Genomic DNA, 20,623 nt, shown 5'->3' with positions numbered 1-20,623 from the left:
CCCTCTCAATCTTGATTTATCTCCCTGTTGGTTTTCCGTTAATAATGGTTTCCCTTCCCTGTTGGTTCCTCAGACTGTTTTCCCTCACTGTTGATTCCCCCCCTCTCTTTATTTTGGTTATTTCCCCCCTCTCACTACTAGTTTTCCCTCCTCACTGTTGATTTTTCCCTCTCCGTTTATTCCCCCCCCGTTTATTTCCCCCGTCACAGCTTCTGTTTTTTCCTCACCAGTGATCGAGGCTTAAATCGCTCTCCCATTCAGTGCAATTGAATCTTTTACGATTTTTATTTACCTTTTCCGCCTGTTAAATATTTTCACTAAAAGTTGAAGTTTAGATGCGAACGCTAAAAGAAAAAAGAAGAAAAAAAAAAACAAATTGTGAATGCGGAAGCTTAGGTAGAGAAGGGCAACATCTTCCAGTGAAAGTGAGCCTTAGACAAGGACGTGTGATGCGAATACAGAGTTGTGTAAGGAAGGAACGAACGCCAGTGTTTTAGCGTGAGATACGAGCTTAGAATAAAATAAATGTAACATCACTGTTGCTGGTTTTACGAACGGCCGCAAGGGGTTGAGGGGGGGGTACTCTATACTGCTCAGTTCCACACATTACCACCAGAGGGACTATACTAACCCATTTTAATTGGCAGATTTATCTGTCAAGAAATAGGTGGGAGATGTATGGACACAAGCGTCTTTATTAATTTTAGTCAAAACTTAAGAAACTTGTTCGACACGATATTAATGGTAAATGAATGTGTAAAATAGTATTCTTTGTTATATTATGTAAAATTTTTTTTTTCATTATAGTAATTTTTATTTATTAATACTGGAGATTGTTTGTACAACACTTGACCACAACGTGTAAGATATTCAGTCACAGACGAAGTTGAGAGTAACAGACCATTTGAGACGGGAGAAAAGAGAACGAGGCCATGCAACTCCAAATCAGAAGTTCGAGAGAGAGAGAGAGAGAGAGAGGGAGAGGGGAGAGAGAGAGAGAAAGAGAGAGAGAAAGAGAGAAAGAGAGAAAGAGAGAAAGAAAGAGAAAGAAAGAGAAAGAAAGAGAAAGAAAGAAAGAGAAAGAAAGAGAAAGAGAAAGAGAGAAAGAGAGAAAGAGAGAAAGAGAGAGAGAGAGAGAGAGAGAGAGAGAGAGAGAGAGAGAGAGAGAGAGAGAGAGAGAGAGAGAGAGAGAGAGAGACCTTTACTGTGATAGTCAACAAATAGAATACATTAACAAGAGTTGTGGTGGAGTTCAACTCGGCACATTGCTTCAGAAGTGGTCGGGTTGATTTTTGTTGCGGTCAAGTTCATCAATCTGGCCAGAATCTGGAGTTGAACTTGTCTCTTTCGAGTTAATAGTCTTTAATGTTGCCCGCTTCTCACCATGTAAGGTGTCGGTGATAAAAATACACGATACAGCGAGAGTGTATCCAGAATTGGCAATTTTTGCAATGTTACAATAGTAATTTTTATACAGATACTATGCAATTTCAACAATCCAAGTTTGATATTTTAAGACTCCAGGTTTTTATTGAAAAAAAAGGCAAAAGTTTTTTTTTTTTTTTACATTTAACAAATCCCAGTTTCTTTATATTAAAAAAAAGCATAAGTTTTGTTTTTCCTATTAAAAAAATCCTAGGTTCTTATATTTCAATAGCAAATGGCTTTTCTTTGATATTTCAGTATCACAATTCTTTGCTTTGATAGTTTAAGTTTCCATTCTCGTTACTTCAACGTTTTGATAAGACAAGTTGATAAGACACAATGTTCCAGAATATGGAGCAGAGCTCTTCTCCAGGCTGAGGGGACTGACCACCTGAAAACTACGTCTTCGAGGATGATGGACTCATTACATCGTCTTTACATCTCTGCTGAGTAAGCCAACTGGGTAGGCGAAACGTTTCGGAATAAAGATATCTAACTGCTCCACACATTTCTTACTCATCAGTCCTATATTTGAGGTGCGCCTCGCCAGACTAAGAGTCAAGCGGAGCTAAGCAGGTGAGTACATGTAAATTTCCACTACACGCAACAAATGTAATATATATATATATATATATATATATATATATATATATATATAATGTATATATATATATATATTTATATATATACGCTCACAGACGCCCGCGCGGGCGCACACACACACACACACACACACACACACACACACACACACACACACGAGATTCATGCAAAAGCTGGAGGACCAGGCAGGGATAACAGGGAAGGCACTGCAGTGGATCAGAGTACTCGTCAGGAAGACAACAGCTAGTCATGGTACGTGGCGAAGTGTCAGAATGGGCGCCTGTGACGAGTGGAGTTCCACAGGGGTTAGTCCTAGGACCGGTGCTGTTTCTGGTCTTTGTGAACGATATGACGGAAGGAAAAGACTCTGAAGTGCTCCTGTTTGCAGATGACGTGAAATTGATGAGAAGAATTCAATCGGACGAGGACAAGGCAGAACTAAAAAAGGATCTGGACAGGCTGCAGGCCTGGTCCAGTAACTGGCTCCTGGATTTCAACCCCACCAAGTGCAAAGTCATAAAGATTGGGGAAGAGCAAAGAAGACCACAGACGAAGTACAGTCTAGGGGGCCATAGATTACAAACCACACTCAAGGAAAAGGATCTTGGGGCGAGTATAACACCAGGCACATCATCTGAAGCGCACATCAACCAAATAACTGCTGCAGCATATGGGCGCCTAGCAAACCTCAGAACAGCATTCCGACATCTTAATAAGGAATCGTTCAGGACCCTGTACACCGTGTACGTTAGACCCATATTGGAGTATGCGGCACTAGTTTGGAACCCACACCTAGCCAAGTACGTAAATAGAGAAAGTTAGAGACTCAGATGAATTACAGGGATGCTAGGAAGCATTTCTTTAGTCACAGTTGTCGGGAAATGGAATAGTCTGGGAAGTGATGTAGTGGAGACAGGAGCCATACATAGCTTTAAGAAGAGGTATGATAAAGCTCATGGAGCAGGAAGAGTAACCTAGTAGCGACCAGTGAAGAGGTGGGGCCAGGAGCTATGAATCACCAAGCAAACAACTAGGCGAGCACATTCACACAGACACACACACAGACACACACACACACAGACACACACACACACACACACACAGACACAGACACAGACACACACACACACACACACACACACACACACACACACACACACACACACACACACACACACACACACACACACACACACACACACACGCACACGCGCGCGAATGCCAAATCTGACCCGAAACTGTTGTACAGCCACATCAGGAGGAAAACAACAGTCAAGGACCAGGTAATCAGGCTAAGGAAGGAAGGAGGAGAGACAACAAGAAATGACCGTGAAGTATGTGAGGAACTCAACAAGAGATTCAAAGTGTTGTTCACAGAGGAGACAGAAGGGGCTCCAGAAAGACGGAGAGGTGGGGCACACCACCATGTGCTGGACACAGTGCACACAACCGAGGAAGAAGTGAAGAGGCTTCTGAGTGAGCTAGATACCTCAAAGGCAATGGGGCCAGATAACATCTCCCCATGGGTATTGAGAGAGGGAGCAGAGGCGCTATGTGTACCCCTAACAACAATATTCAATACATCTATCGAAACAGGGAGATTGCCTGAGGCATGGAAGACAGCAAATGTAGTCCCAATCTTTAAAAAAAGGAGACAGACATGAAGCATTAAACTACAGACCAGTGTCACTGACATGTATAGTATGCAAAATCATGGAGAAGATTATCAGGAGAAGAGTGGTGGAACACCTAGAAAGGAACGATCTCATCAACAGCAGCCAACATGGTTTCAGGGACGGGAAATCCTGTGTCACAAACCTATTGGAGTTCTATGACATGGTGACAGCAGTAAGACAAGAGAGAGAGGGGTGGGTGGATTGCATTTTCTTGGACTGCAAGAAGGCGTTTGACACAGTTCCACACAAGAGATTGGTGCAAAAACTGGAGGACCAAGCAGGGATAACAGGGAAGGCACTACAATGGATCAGGGAATACTTGACAGGAAGACAGCAGCGAGTCATGGTACGTGGCGAGGTGTCAGAGTGGGCACCTGTGACCAGCGGGGTCCCACAGGGGTCAGTCCTAGGACCAGTGCTGTTTCTGGTATTTGTGAACGACATGACGGAAGGAATAGACTCTGAGGTGTCCCTGTTTGCAGATGACGTGAAGTTGATGAGAAGAATTCACTCGATCGAAGACCAGGCAGAACTACAAAGGGATCTGGACAGGCTGCAGACCTGGTCCAGCAATTGGCTCCTGGAGTTCAATCCCACCAAGTGCAAAGTCATGAAGATTGGGGAAGGGCAAAGAAGACCGCAGACGGAGTACAGTCTAGGGGGCCAGAGACTACAAACCTCACTCAAGGAAAAAGATCTTGGGGTGAGTATAACACCAGGCACATCTCCTGAAGCGCACATCAACCAAATTACTGCTGCAGCATATGGGCGCCTAGCAAACCTCAGAACAGCATTCCGACATCTTAATAAGTAATCATTCAGGACCCTGTACACCGTGTACGTTAGGCCCATATTGGAGTATGCGGCACCAGTTTGGAACCCACACCTAGCCAAGCACGTAAAGAAACTAGAAAAAGTGCAAAGGTTTGCAACAAGACTAGTCCCAGAGCTAAGAGGTATGTCCTACGAGGAGAGGTTAAGGGAAATCAACCTGACGACACTGGAGGACAGGAGAGATAGGGGGGACATGATAACGACATACAAAATACTGAGAGGAATTGACAAGGTGGACAAAGACAGGATGTTCCAGAGATTGGACACAGTAACAAGGGGACACAGTTGGAAGCTGAAGACAGATGAATCACAGGGATGTTAGGAAGTATTTCTTCAGCCACAGAGTAGTCAGTAAGTGGAATAGTTTGGGAAGTGATGTAGTGGAGGCAGGATCCATACATAGCTTTAAGCAGAGGTATGATAAAGCTCACGGCTCAGGGAGAGTGACCTAGTAGCGATCAGTGAAGAGGCGGGGCCAGGAGCTCGGACTCGACCCCCGCAACCTCAACTAGGTGAGTACAACTAGGTGAGTACACCTGTTTGGAACCCGCACTTGATAAAGCACGTCAAGAAACTAGAGAAAGTACAAAGGTTTGCGACATGGTTAGTTCCAGAGCTAAGGGGAATGTCCTATGAACAAAGATTAAGGGAAATCGGCCTGACGACACTGGAGGACAGGAGGGTCAGGGGAGACATAATAACGACATATAAAATACTGCGTGGAATAGACAAGGTGGACAAAGACAGGATGTTCCAGGGAGGGGACACAGAAACAAGAGGCCACAGTTGGAAGTTGATGACACAAATGAGTCAGAGAGATAGTAGGAAGTATTTCTTCAGTCATAGAGTTGTAAGGCAGTGGAATAGCCTAGAAAATGACGTAGTGGAGGCAGGAACCATACACAGTTTTAAGACGAGGTTTGATAAAGCTCATGGAGCGGGGAGAGAGAGGGCCTAGTAGCAACCGGTGAAGAGGCGGGGCCAGGAGCTAGGACTCGACCCCTGCAACCACAAATAGGTGAGTACAAATAGGTGAGTACACACACAGACACAGACACAGACAGACACACACACACACACACACACACACACACCAGTATTTATTTCACTAGGCCAGGCTCCGCGCGCCTCCTTTCATCACAGACTAATTGATAGTTTTTAATTAAACTTTGAGCGTGGATTAATATCTAGCTTCGATCGTGGCCAGCTGAGGTATGGAATGAAGGTTTTGCTTTTTCATTTTCGGTTCATTTTTGCTTTCGAATTATGGGATTATAAGTACATTTTCTTATAGTATAAGTGATACTATAAGAACATTTGCTCATGGCAGCTCAGTTTTTTCCTAAAATTATGGCAATCATTAGTTTATAGTGAAAGTATTTATTTCTACATGTACAAGGTATACAGGCCTAGGAGACAGCAGTGACATATTACTGTATTAAAAGCCCTTGTTTTGCAGGGCATTTCGGGCAAATTACGTTAATTTTGTCCTTCAGGATGCGACCCACACCAGTCGACTAACACCCAGGTACCTATTTTAATGATGGGTGAATACTGGACAGCAGGTGTCTTAAGAAGACACGTCCAAATGTTTCTAGCCGTAACTGGGATCGACCCCCGGACCTCAGCGTGTGGAGTCGAGTGCGCTAGCAATCGAGCAACGGGACGTGGTGGATTGCCGCTTCAGTTCACGCGAAGCTCTAAATCCATGTGGGGGTCATTCAACGTAAGGAACCGTGGAAATTCGATCCTCCGTCTGCTTAGCGCGAGACAGAAGAGTTTCCATATGATTAAAGACTTCGTCTCGCCCAAATTATGCGAGCGAAATACTCAGAGCTTTTCTCTACACAAAATATACATTTCCACCCTATCAAGCTCGCTAATTTCCCTGTATACATAAAAAAAAAATTGCGAAATGACACTCTTCTTGGCCTCCATCTTCCTCACGTAGATTTATCACCATTTTCACTTCTCACATCCTCTTTCCCCAGCCGTGTTTTTTGTTTTATTTTATTTTTCCTTCCTAAGTCCAAATTTCATGACTGATACGTCAGGTTGTTACCGTTGGCTCATGCATTATCCTTTCACTTATCTAATATATATGCAAATTGAGACGTCTTCAAGTGGCCCCAATGAATTATAGGGAGAGTGAGGGGGGGGAGGCAAGGGGAGAGAGAGAGAGAGAGAGAGAGAGAGAGAGAGATATAGAGAGATAGAGAGATAGAGAGATAGAGAGCTAGAGAGAGAGATAGAGAGATAGAGAGAGAGATAGAGAGATAGAGAGATAGAGAGATAGAGAGAGAGATAGAGAGATAGAGAGATAGAGAGATAGAGAGAGATAGAGAGAGAGAGAGAGAGAGAGAGAGAGAGATAGAGAGAGAGAGAGATAGAGAGATAGAGAGAGAGATAGAGAGATAGAGAGATAGAGAGAGAGATAGAGAGATAGAGAGATAGAGAGATAGAGAGAGATAGAGAGATAGAGAGATAGAGAGATAGAGAGATAGAGAGAGAGAGAGAGAGAGAGAGAGAGAGAGAGAGAGAGAGAGATAGAGAGATAGAGAGATAGAGAGATAGAGAGATAGAGAGATAGAGAGATAGAGATAGAGAGAGAGAGATAGAGAGATAGAGAGAGAGATAGAGAGATAGAGAGATAGAGAGAGAGAGAGAGACAGACAGACAAAAAAAAGAGCTGATAGGGTAAGGTTAGTAATTCCTAATAAAAAAATAATAAATAAAATAATTATTACATTAGATATAGACTTAAGGTTCTCTTTAAGGTGATTAATTACGACTTTTAAGGTGGTTTTAGGGAGATAATTCATATTAACAGATGCAGAGGAGGCAAATGAAAAGGAAGATGAGAGAAGGAAGAGGGATAGAATATAGGAGAAAAAGGAGAGGATGGAAGTGCGACAGAGGAAAAGAAGGGAGAGGAAGGACAGGAGGGAGAGGATGAGGATGAGAAAAGGGAGTGAGAGGAAGGAGAGGGCAGAGAGACTATGAGGGAGAGGAGAGGGAGGGGAAAAAGGGAGAATAAGGTGAGAGAGGAAGTGAAGATATAGAGGGAAGGAAACAAGAGGTAAATAATAAAATGAATTACAATAAAGATGAAACAAAAGAAAATAAAAAAATAATTAAAAGAGGCATATGTATATTACTGGAAAAGGGCCCCAAGTATTTTAACAAAGTGCTCTGGTAACGGAAGAATGGCGAACCCACATTATCTATCCCCTCTAGCCAAAGAAAGTGTGTGTGTGTGTGTGTGTGTGTGTGTGTGTGTGTGTGTGTGTGTGTGTGTGTGTGTGTGTGTGTGTGTGTGTGTGTGTGTGTGTGTAGTGCCCACTTTGCTAACATGGCAACTGAGTGCCGCTCCTGTTCAATGTTCATAACTTTGAAGGCAGTTCAGACCTTCTCATCACAGATCACCTCGTGTTGAGTCACTACACTATCAATACGAGAGTACACGTTCACCTCTAAACACAGGTCAAATGAGAACACCTCGTGCAAGCCGTCGACCCATAACCTACCGAGGACCTTCTTCCTTTGAGGGATGGTGCCGTAGAAAAACACGGTCCGTGTGTCAGTATATCTAGCCGGGAAGACCTCCCCATCCATAGATACTCAATGAGGTAGGTGCGTCCTGAATCCTGGCACAGTAGCGAGTACGGTCACCCGTACCATAGCCCCGTCAGCCTTCGAAATAAGTCGCTTTGTCGGACTTTCTTTTTTAGGTTATCCTATGTAATTTTGTATTATATATGATAATTGTACTTATGTGTAACTGTGTCTAAATTTATTTATTAACCCTTCTCCCTAGCCACTACAAATGGTTCAGTGGTCACTAATTTTAAGATGCCACTGTGCGTGACACGGTAAAAGTGGAGAGTCAGAGGTAAACAACAGTGAATAAGGCACAGGCAAAACGCGGCGAGTTGATACTAGATAAGCAGTGGACAGTCAAGTGCAGGCAAACAGTGAGGAGTCAATCACAGATAAATAGCGTGGAGTCAGGCACAAGTATACAACGTGGAACCAAACACATGTATACAGCGTGGAGTTAAGCAGATGTAACTTGACTTAAGAAATCGTAATGACACGATTGCAAATAAACCATACCCCCGGCCGGGATTGAACCCGCGGTCATAGAGTCTCATTACGATTTCTTAAGTCATGTTGACGGCAGTGAAGGGACTTGAGCTAGAGTTCGTCACGGCCACGCTAGCTGGAGATTCGTCTGTAAAAACTTGCATTTGTGGTCACAGAGGTGCCTGTGCTAACTTTCCTATGGTGTAGAAATATACCTAGTTGGATGAATCTTATTGTGGCTAGCTGGCCTAGTGGCTAGCGCGACGGGCTGGAGTTTTGAGACTCTATGACCGCGGGTTCAATCCCGGCCGGGGGTATGGTTTATTTGCAATCGTGTCATTACGATTTCTTAAGTCATGTTGACGGCAGTGAAGGGACTTGAGCTAGAGTTCGTCACGGCCACGCTAGCTGGAGATTCGTCTGTAAAAACTTGCATTTGTGGTCACAGAGGTGCCTGTGCTAACTTTCCTATGGTGTAGAAATATACCTAGTTGGATGAATCTTATTGTGGCTAGCTGGTCTAGTGGCTAGCGCGACGGGCTGGAGTTTTGAGACTCTATGACCGCGGGTTCAATCCCGGCCGGGGGTATGGTTTTTTTAAGCAGATGTAGAGAGCGCGGGGTCAAGCACAGGTGAATGGTCGAGAGGCAAGCATTCCCACAACATGAACTACAAAAAACAAAAACAAATGTAGGAACAAGTAAAGATATCTTGAGGCTGCGGCTACTGATTTCACCTGATTTATCATTAAAAGTTTCCGGTTCACTGACTGATGATTCGACATTTAGTAACTGCTCTTCGATTAGGACTGAATTTCGACCTCCTCCAGCCCTAACCTTATATCAAATTTACGAGGTCTCAAAAATTCTGGTGTCGAAATATTTAAAAGTATGGTATAGGGAGGGAAAGACACATTTCAGTAAGCCAGTGTTTTTCAACCCCTGGTGTTTGCTCCCCTTGGGGATATACAGTGACTCAGAAGGGGCTGCATGAACGGTTCCTGGGATACAATAGTACTTTGAAACTATTCTTAAGCAAAATTACATGTCGATAAATTATGGACTTTATTATGAGTCAAGGACTGTAGATAATCAGTCAAACTCATGTTCCCAACATGTCAGCTTCTGGTTGTTCCACAAAGCCGCAACTCGCTGTTTGAAATTGTTCACGAGTAAAATGCAAAATTGGAATCTCGCTGAACCGTTATTTTTGTTTGCCAAGACTAAGCAATTCACTTTTGTTAACTTCAGCCAAATGGAAAATTTATTTTTGTGCTCTTTTGAGTAAATGCATTTTTCCCTTATTACTAGAGTACTTTGGTTCTACAAATCTAAAATAAAATGCGAATTCAACATGTTTTGGATGGACTGAACACATCGACTCCAGGCTGAGGGACTGATTACCTAATACTCCTCCTCTCCTTACGCCTTCCTCTTTGTATTGGACTGATGAAGCCACTGTGTGGCGAAATGTTTCCTGAATAAAGATTCCCATATGCTGTATAAGTGTCTCAATCTTCAATTCTTCATGTTTTGGATGTTAATACAGTGCTTTATCGGGGGTGCACAAGCTGATAAAAGGTAGACGAACCTTTAGCTTGTACTCAAGTCCGGCTCTGCCTTAGACCGTGTGTAAACAACTACAAAATACGAATCACGAAATCGTAATAAGACGATTGCAAATCACGGAACGGTGTATAGAAATCTACCTAGCTGGATGAAGCTTATTAGAGCCAGCTAGCCTAGTGATTAGTGCAGTGACTTGCGAGTTTTTAGCAATCACTTGCCATGAGTTCAAGCCCTATCCGTTCCGTGATTTAACTACAAAGTATCCAAATCTTAAGGATGCATGGGCCAGTTCTGTGAAGTTGCATCTGGAGGAGATTGTGTGGAGAATTTGGACGAAACTGAAGTCTGTATCTCCCACACCAGGTGTTCAGTTTTATACCGGGATCACAAATTTAAATTTTCCCACAGGTTCAAGTATTCTTTTTACCCTCATGCGAAAAATTCGTTCCGATAAGGCATTCTAGAATTTTGTAAAATGGGCATTTCTTCCCTCCATCACTCATATGACTACAAAAGAGGGGTCCCAAATTAAAGGCAGCCTACTGGAGGGTGTTCCAGGGGTCAACGTCCCCGGGCCTGGTCCAGGACCAGTCCGCCTGACAAAAAAAATATAACATGAACTTACCTGAAATACACTTGAATCATTAAGTCCCTCGATGAGCAGTCAAATGGCACATACCTGCAGTGCAAAAGAAATGAGTTTAATTAATGCTTTCTTCTCTATGTACTTTAGTAACTTTGTAATTTATCCTTTGACAGGTTAAAACGGCCTGTAGAAAAGCATGTAGTTAGGTGTAAATCATGTAACTCAGGCAGATTCTATGTTGCTCACCTTGCTTTGTTGGATGAGGGGATCCTGGGTGTTGTCTGCCTTGCTGTGGCCTCCAGCACTCACAGCAACGCCCTGAAACAGTAATAAATACTAAAATATTTTAATAATTATTTATTAAAAGTGGCTTTTCACAGTATATTTCAAGATTCGCATCAGTGAGTGTCTAAGACAAATAAAATTTGTCAGTGTAAAATAACCACAGCAGCCGGGTAACCAACACTTAATTAGGGCTACCTACATAACACTCAGGTAGTGACCAGCTTATAGTTCAGGTAATTCAAGAGTAACTTGCATAAACCCACAAATACGTGTATTTAACCACTAACAAATACGTTAACTATAAACGAACGTGAAACAACAAGAATTACTGTTCATTATTTGTTTACGTTCGTGACACCCGGCTGCCGTTCAAACAGCTTCGGTCATGTCAACAATTAAAACAGAAATTTGCTTAGTTTACAGGATGGTGGGACGCAGTTCCTGGACCTATTTTGAGAGTGATGTTTTGACTACCGCCGACAAGATGGATATATATGGGGTAACTACCGACCAGAGGATGGGTATATCCATAGGATGGATGTGCCCAGAGAATAATATGTATAGGTTGACTACTGCCCACAGGATTTATATTGAATAACTATGGCCCACAGGATGTATATGGGGCGACTATTGCCCACAATATGGGCATGGAAACAAACACTTATGCAGTTTAATGTGATCCTTTATTGACTACGTTTCGCCCACACAGTGGGCTTTTTCAAGTCGCAAACAGATCTACCTGGGGTGGAAGGTACGGGAGTATTTATAGTCAGGTTCAGAATGTTGAGGTCAGATGAAGAATGCTGCATCTGATGATCTACCGGGTGGGGTTATAGAGTCTTGGGTAGCTTGGCAGGGTTATTGGACAAGTTGTGAGTAGACCTTCTGCCATGTTCTATGTTCTTATGTGGGATAGTGATGAAGAAGTTTCTTGGCAAGTGGTTCAGCTATGTTATAGAAGCCATTGTTCTGGTTGAAATTGTTGGTTATAGAGATAAGCGATGATTCCAGGATTCTTCGGTATTGAGTGTTGTCTTCTGTGGCGATAAGTCTTGAGTTTCTGTAGTTAATTAAATGGTTGTGTGAATTGCGATGTTGTACACAGGCATTCCTTGTATCGTCAGTTCTGCTTGCGTATTGGTGTTCTGAAATACGTGTTTGGAGGTCTCTTGATGTTTCGCCCACGTATAATTTGTTGCAGTCATTATAAGGGATTATGTATACCCCTGCAGAGGATGGAAGCTTGTCCTGTCTACTACTGTTGATGTCCTTGATGGTCGTGGTTGTGGAGGTAGATACTTGGAATGATGTATTGGAAAAGATGCTTTTAACATGTTTGGCAATGGAGTTGGTGGGGAGGACTATGTATCTCTTCTCGGCAGTGTCTTCTCTGGGTGTGTTGAAGATGTTTAATGCCCGCCGTCTGCAGTCTCTGATGAAGTGACGAGGATAGTGGAGTTTAGAAAATACTTGTTCAATTATAGTGCATTCTTCCTCGAGGAACTCATTGCTGCAGATTCTGAGTGCGCCCAGGAAGAAGCCTATAATTACACCACGTTTAGTTTTGGTGTCGTGGTGAGAGTAGAAGTGGAGAAGATCGTTTTGGTTGGCTGGTTTTCGATAGACTAAAACGAAGTTCATGGTCAGTTTTGCAGAGAAGAACATCAAGGAAAGGAAGAGTGTTGTCGACTTCTTCAGAATCTGCAGCAATGAGTTCCCTGAGGAAGAATGCACTATAATTGAACAAATATTTTCTAAACTCCACTAACCTCGTCACTTCATCAGAGACTGCAGACGGCGGGCATTAAACATCTTCAACACACCCAGAGAATTGTAGATGAAAGGTTCACAGAACCGACACGTTGATAAATTAGACATGTGCAACTCTTGGGTATCTTTATTAATACTTGGGAATTCTTCGCTTGCCTAACCCTTGGGCACGACCTACTTCCACATTGAGCAAATGTGACACCACCTATGACTGCTGCACCTCTCCTACCTACGGTTTATAAGCTCCTTCTCCGCTCATATGCCGTATTCTACTCAAGATTGATGGACTGACCACATCGATTCAAGGTTGAGGGACTGATTACCTCATTCTCCTCCTATTCTTCAAGCTTCTAATGTGTATGGACTGATGAAGCCACTGTGTGGCGAAAACGTTTCCTTAATAAAGATACCCAAGAGTTGCACATGTGTCTAATTTACCACACCCAGAGAAGACACTGCCGAGAAGAGATACATAGTCCTCCCCACCAACTCCATTGCCAAACATATTTCCAGCATCTTTTCCAATACATCATTCCAATTATCTACCTCCACAACCACGACCATCAAGGACATCACCAGTAGTAGACAGGACAAGCTTCCATCCTCTGCAGGGGTATACATAATCCCTTGTAATGATTGCAACATCATATACGTGGGCGAAACATCAAGAGACCTCCAAACACGTATTTAGAGAATACCAATACGCAAGCAGGTCTGACGATACAAGAAATGCCTGTGTACAACATCGCAATTCACACAACCATTTAATTAACTACAGAAACTCAAGACTTATCGCCACAGAAGACAACACTCAGTACCGAAGAATCCTGGAATCATCGCTTATCTCTATAGCCAACAATTTCAACCAGAACAATGGCTTCTATAACATAGCTGAACCACTTGCCAAGAAACTTCTTCATCGCTATCCCACATAAGAACATAGAACACGGCAGAAGGTCTACTCACAACTTGTCCAATACCCCTGCCAAGCTACCCAAGACTCTATAACCCCACCCGGTAGATCATCAGATGCAGCATTCTCCACCTGACCTCAACATTCTGAACCTGACTATTAATACTCCCGTACCTTCCAACCCAGGTAGATCTGTTTGTGACTTGAAAAAGCCCACTGTGTGGGCGAAACGTAGTCAATAAAGGATCACATTAAACTGCATAAATGTTTATGTTTCCATTGTGTCGGTATTTTATACCATTTATTTTCACAATATGGGCATATATAAAGAACATAACAAAGCGGTCAAATCAACAATGAGTTCGTCCGGTGAAGAATTATTTTTGTAATTACCAATGAAGAAAATTATCCAATTTCCAGAGAACGCATAGTGGAGTGGTTTCTCGCTGGATCCATGTTCATCTACTCCGTTAGCAATGGCTGGGTCAAGACTGTTCCAACTTCTTCGTCGGAGATCGGTGGTTCGCGCCTCTGATGTTTTACAGTTCCATCTATCCTTACGGTCGTGGGTCACATCCTGGGGACAAAATTAACCTAATTTGCCCGAAATTCTCCGCATTATAAGCGGTTTTTTATATAGAGGTATATCATTTTGGTCAGGTAGGCTTGTATACCTTGTACATGTACTTGTAGAAATAAAATGTTACTATTATTATTACAAATGAATGGATGTATTTTAGACGGTGACTATTGAATTATCCTTTGTTAAAAGCTTAGAAATTCTTTAAACCTATAGAACCTTATAAAACAGTAGACACAAGCAAAGAATTCGGGAAATATTCTCGCAAGTAAGATCATTTTTCTGTATCCAGTAATATTTTTATGTGATATGCGGTAATTTCAATCAAAAGAAACTGTCAGATCCTAAAATTAGTCTTATGTACTCCTCATATTGCATAGCCTCAGCCCCCTGCACGTCAATGCACGCGAAAGGAATAGTGCAGTGCGCGTTCAAACGTTTCCAGTGCAGTTAAATATTAGTGTTGAGGATTTTGAAGCAAATTAGAAGAGGTACCCACAAGCTATCACATGGAAACTAATATTATATTTTCCTCAATAAAAATGGCAAATGATATACACAGCCCAAAACCCAAATATTCCACTAAGAAACACCAGCTTTGAAACCAAACTGAAAAGACATTATCTCCCGATCCCAGAGAGACCCACAGCCTACAAAACACCATCATATTAAGTTTGAAGCAGCTCGGAATTTGCATTATCGAGTTATCAACTTTGAAAGGCGAAGCCAATTGAACGAGGCGCTCATAAATAATCATAAAAACCATATTGAAATTTTCCCAGTTTAATCCATATAAAATTGGCCAATACAGACCAAAATTAATCCAAACTTTTCGACAAGATTTACCAATTTATTTTTAAGTATTATTTGTGAGTAATTTCTAATTAAATTATGGGTACGTAACACTCAATTTTCTTACAATAGTCTTGATTATTATCATAATAGGGGAGTGCTAAACCCGTTGGGGTAATATAGTGCTTGTAGGAGGGGGGGGTGGAAGGTATTCAGGCTTAATTCAGGGAACTCGAGCACGGATCCAATTCCCTGGATCAAGAGCCTCTCACCAGCATCATGGAAGGTATTCAGGCTTAATTCAGGGAACTCGAGCACGGATCCAATTCCCTGGATCAAGAGCCTCTCACCAGCATCATGGAAGGTATTCAGGCTTAATTCAGGGAACTCGAGCACGGATCCAATTCCATGGATCAAGAGCCTCTCACCAGCATCATAGAAGGTATTCAGGCTTAATTCAGGGAACTCGAGCACGGATCCAATTCCCTGGATCAAGAGCCTCTCACCAGCATCAAGGAACCGCCCTTGAGGGAGACGATAACCTTGAGGGCACCACAGATATTATCTAAACATTAAACTGTATTATGGAAATTCACCTTGACACTTTTTTTTTTTGACCATAAGAGACATCCTCCAGTAATTCTACGTAAACCAAGTTATATAATAAATATGGTACATTAAACGTGCATAACTTAAATTCAGGAAGAAGCTTCCTTTGAGGAGAACCTATCGGCATTTTTAAGTTTAAAGCCGACCAGAAGAGGCATTTTTTCAGTTACTGCACAAAATCCAACAAAATATCTACCTGTACAGCCTAAATTACCCCCTCCCCCCCCAAAAAAAAAAAACAAAAATCTTCCATATCATGAGATGAATCAGATATTAAAGACTGACGTCTCGAGGTTCAAGAAATTTAAAGATTATTTTTCCAAAGATAAATTACAAATGCCTCTTCGCATTCGCTTCAGATCTTCAAAGATAATAATATTTAACTGCATTATAACTTATGCCACACACTGTAGTATTCCTTTCGTGCGAGTAATGATGTACAGAGGACTGGGCTCATGCGGTACAGTTATACTTTCCGAAGCTTTCACAGCGACCTTAATACATCTAGTTACAAAGTCGAATGTTTCCTGGTAGCAACGAAGTAATTACACTACCAGTCGCCAGCCCAGGACTCGATAATAATAATAATAATAATAATAATAATAATAATAATAATAATAATAATTTGTGGCATTTTAAAGTTAGCTATTGCAATTACCATCATCCCATTAGGTAAGAAAAAATCCTACTGTAGTTACTTTTTTTTTTCAAATAGCAGTGGTAACACTTTTTATACACAATAATTGCAACTTTATTAACACTCCACAACCACTGTAGTAACACACCCTCCACAACCACTGTAGTAACACACCCTCCACAACCACTGTAGTAACACACCCTCCACAACCACTGTAGTAACACACCCTCCACAACCACTGTAGTAACACACCCTCCACAACCACTGTAGTAACACACCCTCCACAACCACTGTAGTAACACACCCTCCACAACCACTGTAGTAACACACCCTCCACAACCACTGTAGTAACACACCCTCCACAACCACTGTAGTAACACACCCTCCACAACCACTGTAGTAACACACCCTCCACAACCACTGTAGTAACGCACCCTCCACAACCACTGTAGTAACGCACCCTCCACAACCACTGTAGTAACGCACCCTCCACAACCACTGTAGTAACGCACCCTCCACAACCACTGTAGTAACGCACCCTCCACAACCACTGTAGTAACACACCCTCCACAACCACTGTAGTAACACACCCTCCACAACCACTGTAGTAACACACCCTCCACAACCACTGTAGTAACACACCCTCCACAACCACTGTAGTAACACACCCTCCACAACCACTGTAGTAACACACCCTCCACAACCACTGTAGTAACACACCCTCCACAACCACTGTAGTAACACACCCTCCACAACCACTGTAGTAACACACCCTCCACAACCACTGTAGTAACGCACCCTCCACAGCCACTGTAGAAACACACCCTCCACAGCCACTGTAGTAACACACCCTCCACAATCACTGTAGTAACGCACCCTCCACAACCACTGTAGTAACACACCCTCCACAGCCACTGTAGTAACGCACCCTCCACAACCACTGTAGTAACGCACCCTCCACAACCACTGTAGTAACGCACCCTCCACAACCACTGTAGTAACGCACCCTCCACAGCCACTGTAGTAACGCACCCTCCACAACCACTGTAGTAACACACCCTCCACAACCACTGTAGTAACACACCCTCCACAACCACTGTAGTAACACACCCTCCACAACCACTGTAGTAACACACACCCTCCACAACCACTGTAGTAACACACACCCTCCACAACCAATGTAGTAACACACACCCTCCACAACCACTGTAGTAACACACACCCTCCACAACCACTGTAGTAACACACCCTCCACAACCAATGTAGTAACACACACCCTCCACAACCAATGTAGTAACACACACCCTCCACAACCAATGTAGTAACACACCCTCCACAACCAATGTAGTAACACACCCTCCACAACCAATGTAGTAACACACCCTCCACAACCAATGTAGTAACACACACCCTCCACAACCAATGTAGTAACACACACCCTCCACAACCAATGTAGTAACACACCCTCCACAACCAATGTAGTAACACACACCCTCCACAACCAATGTAGTAACACACACCCTCCACAACCAATGTAGTAACACACACCCTCCACAACCAATGTAGTAACACACACCCTCCACAACCAATGTAGTAACACACACCCTCCACAACCAATGTAGTAATACACACCCTCCACAACCACTGTAGTAACACACACCCTCCACAACCACTGTAGTAACACACACCCTCCACAACCAATGTAGTAACACACACCCTCCACAACCAATGTAGTAACACACCCTCCACAACCAATGTAGTAACACACACCCTCCACAACCAATGTAGTAACACACACCCTCCACAACCAATGTAGTAACACACACCCTCCACAACCAATGTAGTAACACACACCCTCCACAACCAATGTAGTAACACACACCCTCCACAACCAATGTAGTAACACACACCCTCCACAACCAATGTAGTAACACACCCTCCACAACCAATGTAGTAACACACCCTCCACAACCAATGTAGTAACACACACCCTCCACAACCACTGTAGTAACACACCCTCCACAACCACTGTAGTAACACATACCCTATTCAACCACAACTGTATTCCATGGTTGCCAAGGCCAAGTGTTGCTTTCCAACCATTCCCGAGATGCTGTTTGAAGCAGTGAGTTGCTTCGTTAGCTGGGTTTAAAGACGAGGGGTTATTAAGGCTGCATGTCACTTTTCACATCCAGTCAAATCAGCTTTAATCTCTAAAGCTGTGAATAAACTAAACTCTCAGCGTTTATTCACTAAGCAACATACACTTCTCGGTGCATATCTCCTTGCATTAACTTCAGACTTATATTATCAATACACTTAAAGCCGTAAGGGTCATATAACGCCCAGTTGATAATCGGCTGATAAGATATGGTCCGATAAAGGAAAAATATATTAATTGGATAAAAATTAAATAACCAGCATCAATGAACATTCTTTAAAGTCTTAAAAAGTTCTTTAAAAAGTCTTGTGTGTTATTTTACTGATGTGCGAACCTCAGAGAAATTAATTATTTGCTGAGACAATTGTCGAAACATCTTGAGTTAGGCAGGATTGTTTTCTGAATATCTTCCTGCAGCAAACTGAAGACTGATGACGTATCCTTTGTCCATCCTGGATATATATTACGAGACTTGAAATCTCAGTGATTTTATATATATATATATATATATATATATATATATATATATATATATATATATATATATATATATATATATGTCGTGCCGAATATGTAAAACTAGTCAATTAGCAAGAACTCATTTAAAATTAAGTCCTTTCTAAAATTTTCTCTTATACGTTTAAAGATATATTTTTTTCATTAATGTTGATGCAAAAAATTATAATTTTGCACCAAAAGGAACTTAGAAAACTTACCTAACCTTATTATAACAAGAACAATTTATTTTAGCCTAACCCAACTAAATACATTTTAGATTTGTTTACAATAATTTAATACTAAACAAACACAGTAAAATATATTTTTTCGTTAGGTTCAGAATGATTTTGGCGAAATTATTGCATACAAAAATTTTCACTTGTCCTATATGGCAAGATGAACGTTGCTATTTAAGCCAAGATAGCAAGTTCTGCCTATTAGGCACGACATTATATTATATATATATATTATATATATATATATATATATATATATTATATATATATATATATATATATATATATATATATATAATGTCGTGCCGAAAAGGTAGAACTTGCGATTTTGGCTTAAATAGCAACGCTCATCTTGCCATATAGGACAAGCGAAAATTTGTGTATGCAATAATTTCGCCAAGATCATTCTGAACATAGCGAAAAAAATATATTTCACTGTGTTTGTTTAGTATTAAATTATTGTTAACAAATTTAAAATATATTAAGTTGGGTTAGGCTAAAATAAATTGTTCTTGTTATAAGGTTAGGCAAGTTTTCTAAGATTCTTTTGGTGCAAAATTATAAATTTTTACATTAACATTAATGAAAAAAATATATCTTTAAACGTATAAGAGAAAATTTTAGAAAGGACTTAATTTTAAATGAGTTCTTGCTAATTGACCAGTTTTTCATATTCGGCACGACATTATATATACACCCTAGCCACCTACCCTTCCCCCAAACCATCTAACCCCCTCCCCCAACTATCTCTACCCCTCCAATAACCATCCTCCCCCTCCCCCATAACCATCCATCCCCTCTTCTCCTAACCATCTATTCCCCTCCCCCTAACCACCTGTCCCCCCTTCTGTGGAGCAACGGGGGAACCTAGAACCAGGATGAGGACAAGGAGCTCCAAGGACGAATCTGGGAGGGAGGAATGGGAGGTAGAGCTCAAAAAAAGGGAGGAAGACTGGGGAAGGAGACTAGATGAGCTGGAAAGGAAGATGGAAGAGAGGTTAGCAGCAGAATGCAGAAGGTGGAAGCAACAGGGCACAGCAGCAGAAATCAAGATAGAGAGATTAGAAGAGGAGCTGAGACATATGAAACAGCACAGAGACAAAGATATTACAGAAGTAACATCGGCAATGGCTACATCAGACACAGACAACAGGTCTGAAGGAAGCATGGAAACTAAACTGTATGCAGAGGTCCTGTCAAACGCACATGGGGCCAAAACAAAGACAGGGAGCACACTAGGACAGAATGAGAGGTTGGAAGACACTGAAGGAACTAGGACATGTGCAGGGACCTTACCAGATACCTGTGGGGGCCAGGAACAGGTGAGCAGGTAGGACAAACCAAGAAGCATAGGGGCCATAACT

The 20,623-nt window shown here is 42.1% G+C and overlaps 1 long non-coding RNA gene across 2 annotated transcripts in view; it reads right to left on the bottom strand.

The window, feature by feature from the left end:
- The window catches only part of LOC138854372 (uncharacterized), a 704,854-nt gene that overhangs the window by 501,624 nt on the left and 182,607 nt on the right, over positions 1–20,623 (bottom strand). The window contains exons 2-3 of one of the 2 annotated variants that reach the window (XR_011393559.1): positions 14,140–14,323; positions 11,025–11,096 (exon numbers count right to left, since the gene is read on the bottom strand). This is a non-coding gene — a long non-coding RNA (uncharacterized lncRNA). The remainder of the gene's footprint in view (positions 1–11,024; positions 11,097–14,139; positions 14,324–20,623) is intronic. The other variant, XR_011393560.1, reaches the window with a different exon arrangement.

Source organism: Cherax quadricarinatus, chromosome 56 (genome assembly GCF_038502225.1).
Source record: "Cherax quadricarinatus isolate ZL_2023a chromosome 56, ASM3850222v1, whole genome shotgun sequence".
Taxonomy (NCBI): domain Eukaryota; kingdom Metazoa; phylum Arthropoda; class Malacostraca; order Decapoda; family Parastacidae; genus Cherax; species Cherax quadricarinatus.
The sequence above is the reverse complement of the archived record's forward strand: the minus strand, read 5'-3'. Positions and strand labels throughout refer to the sequence as shown.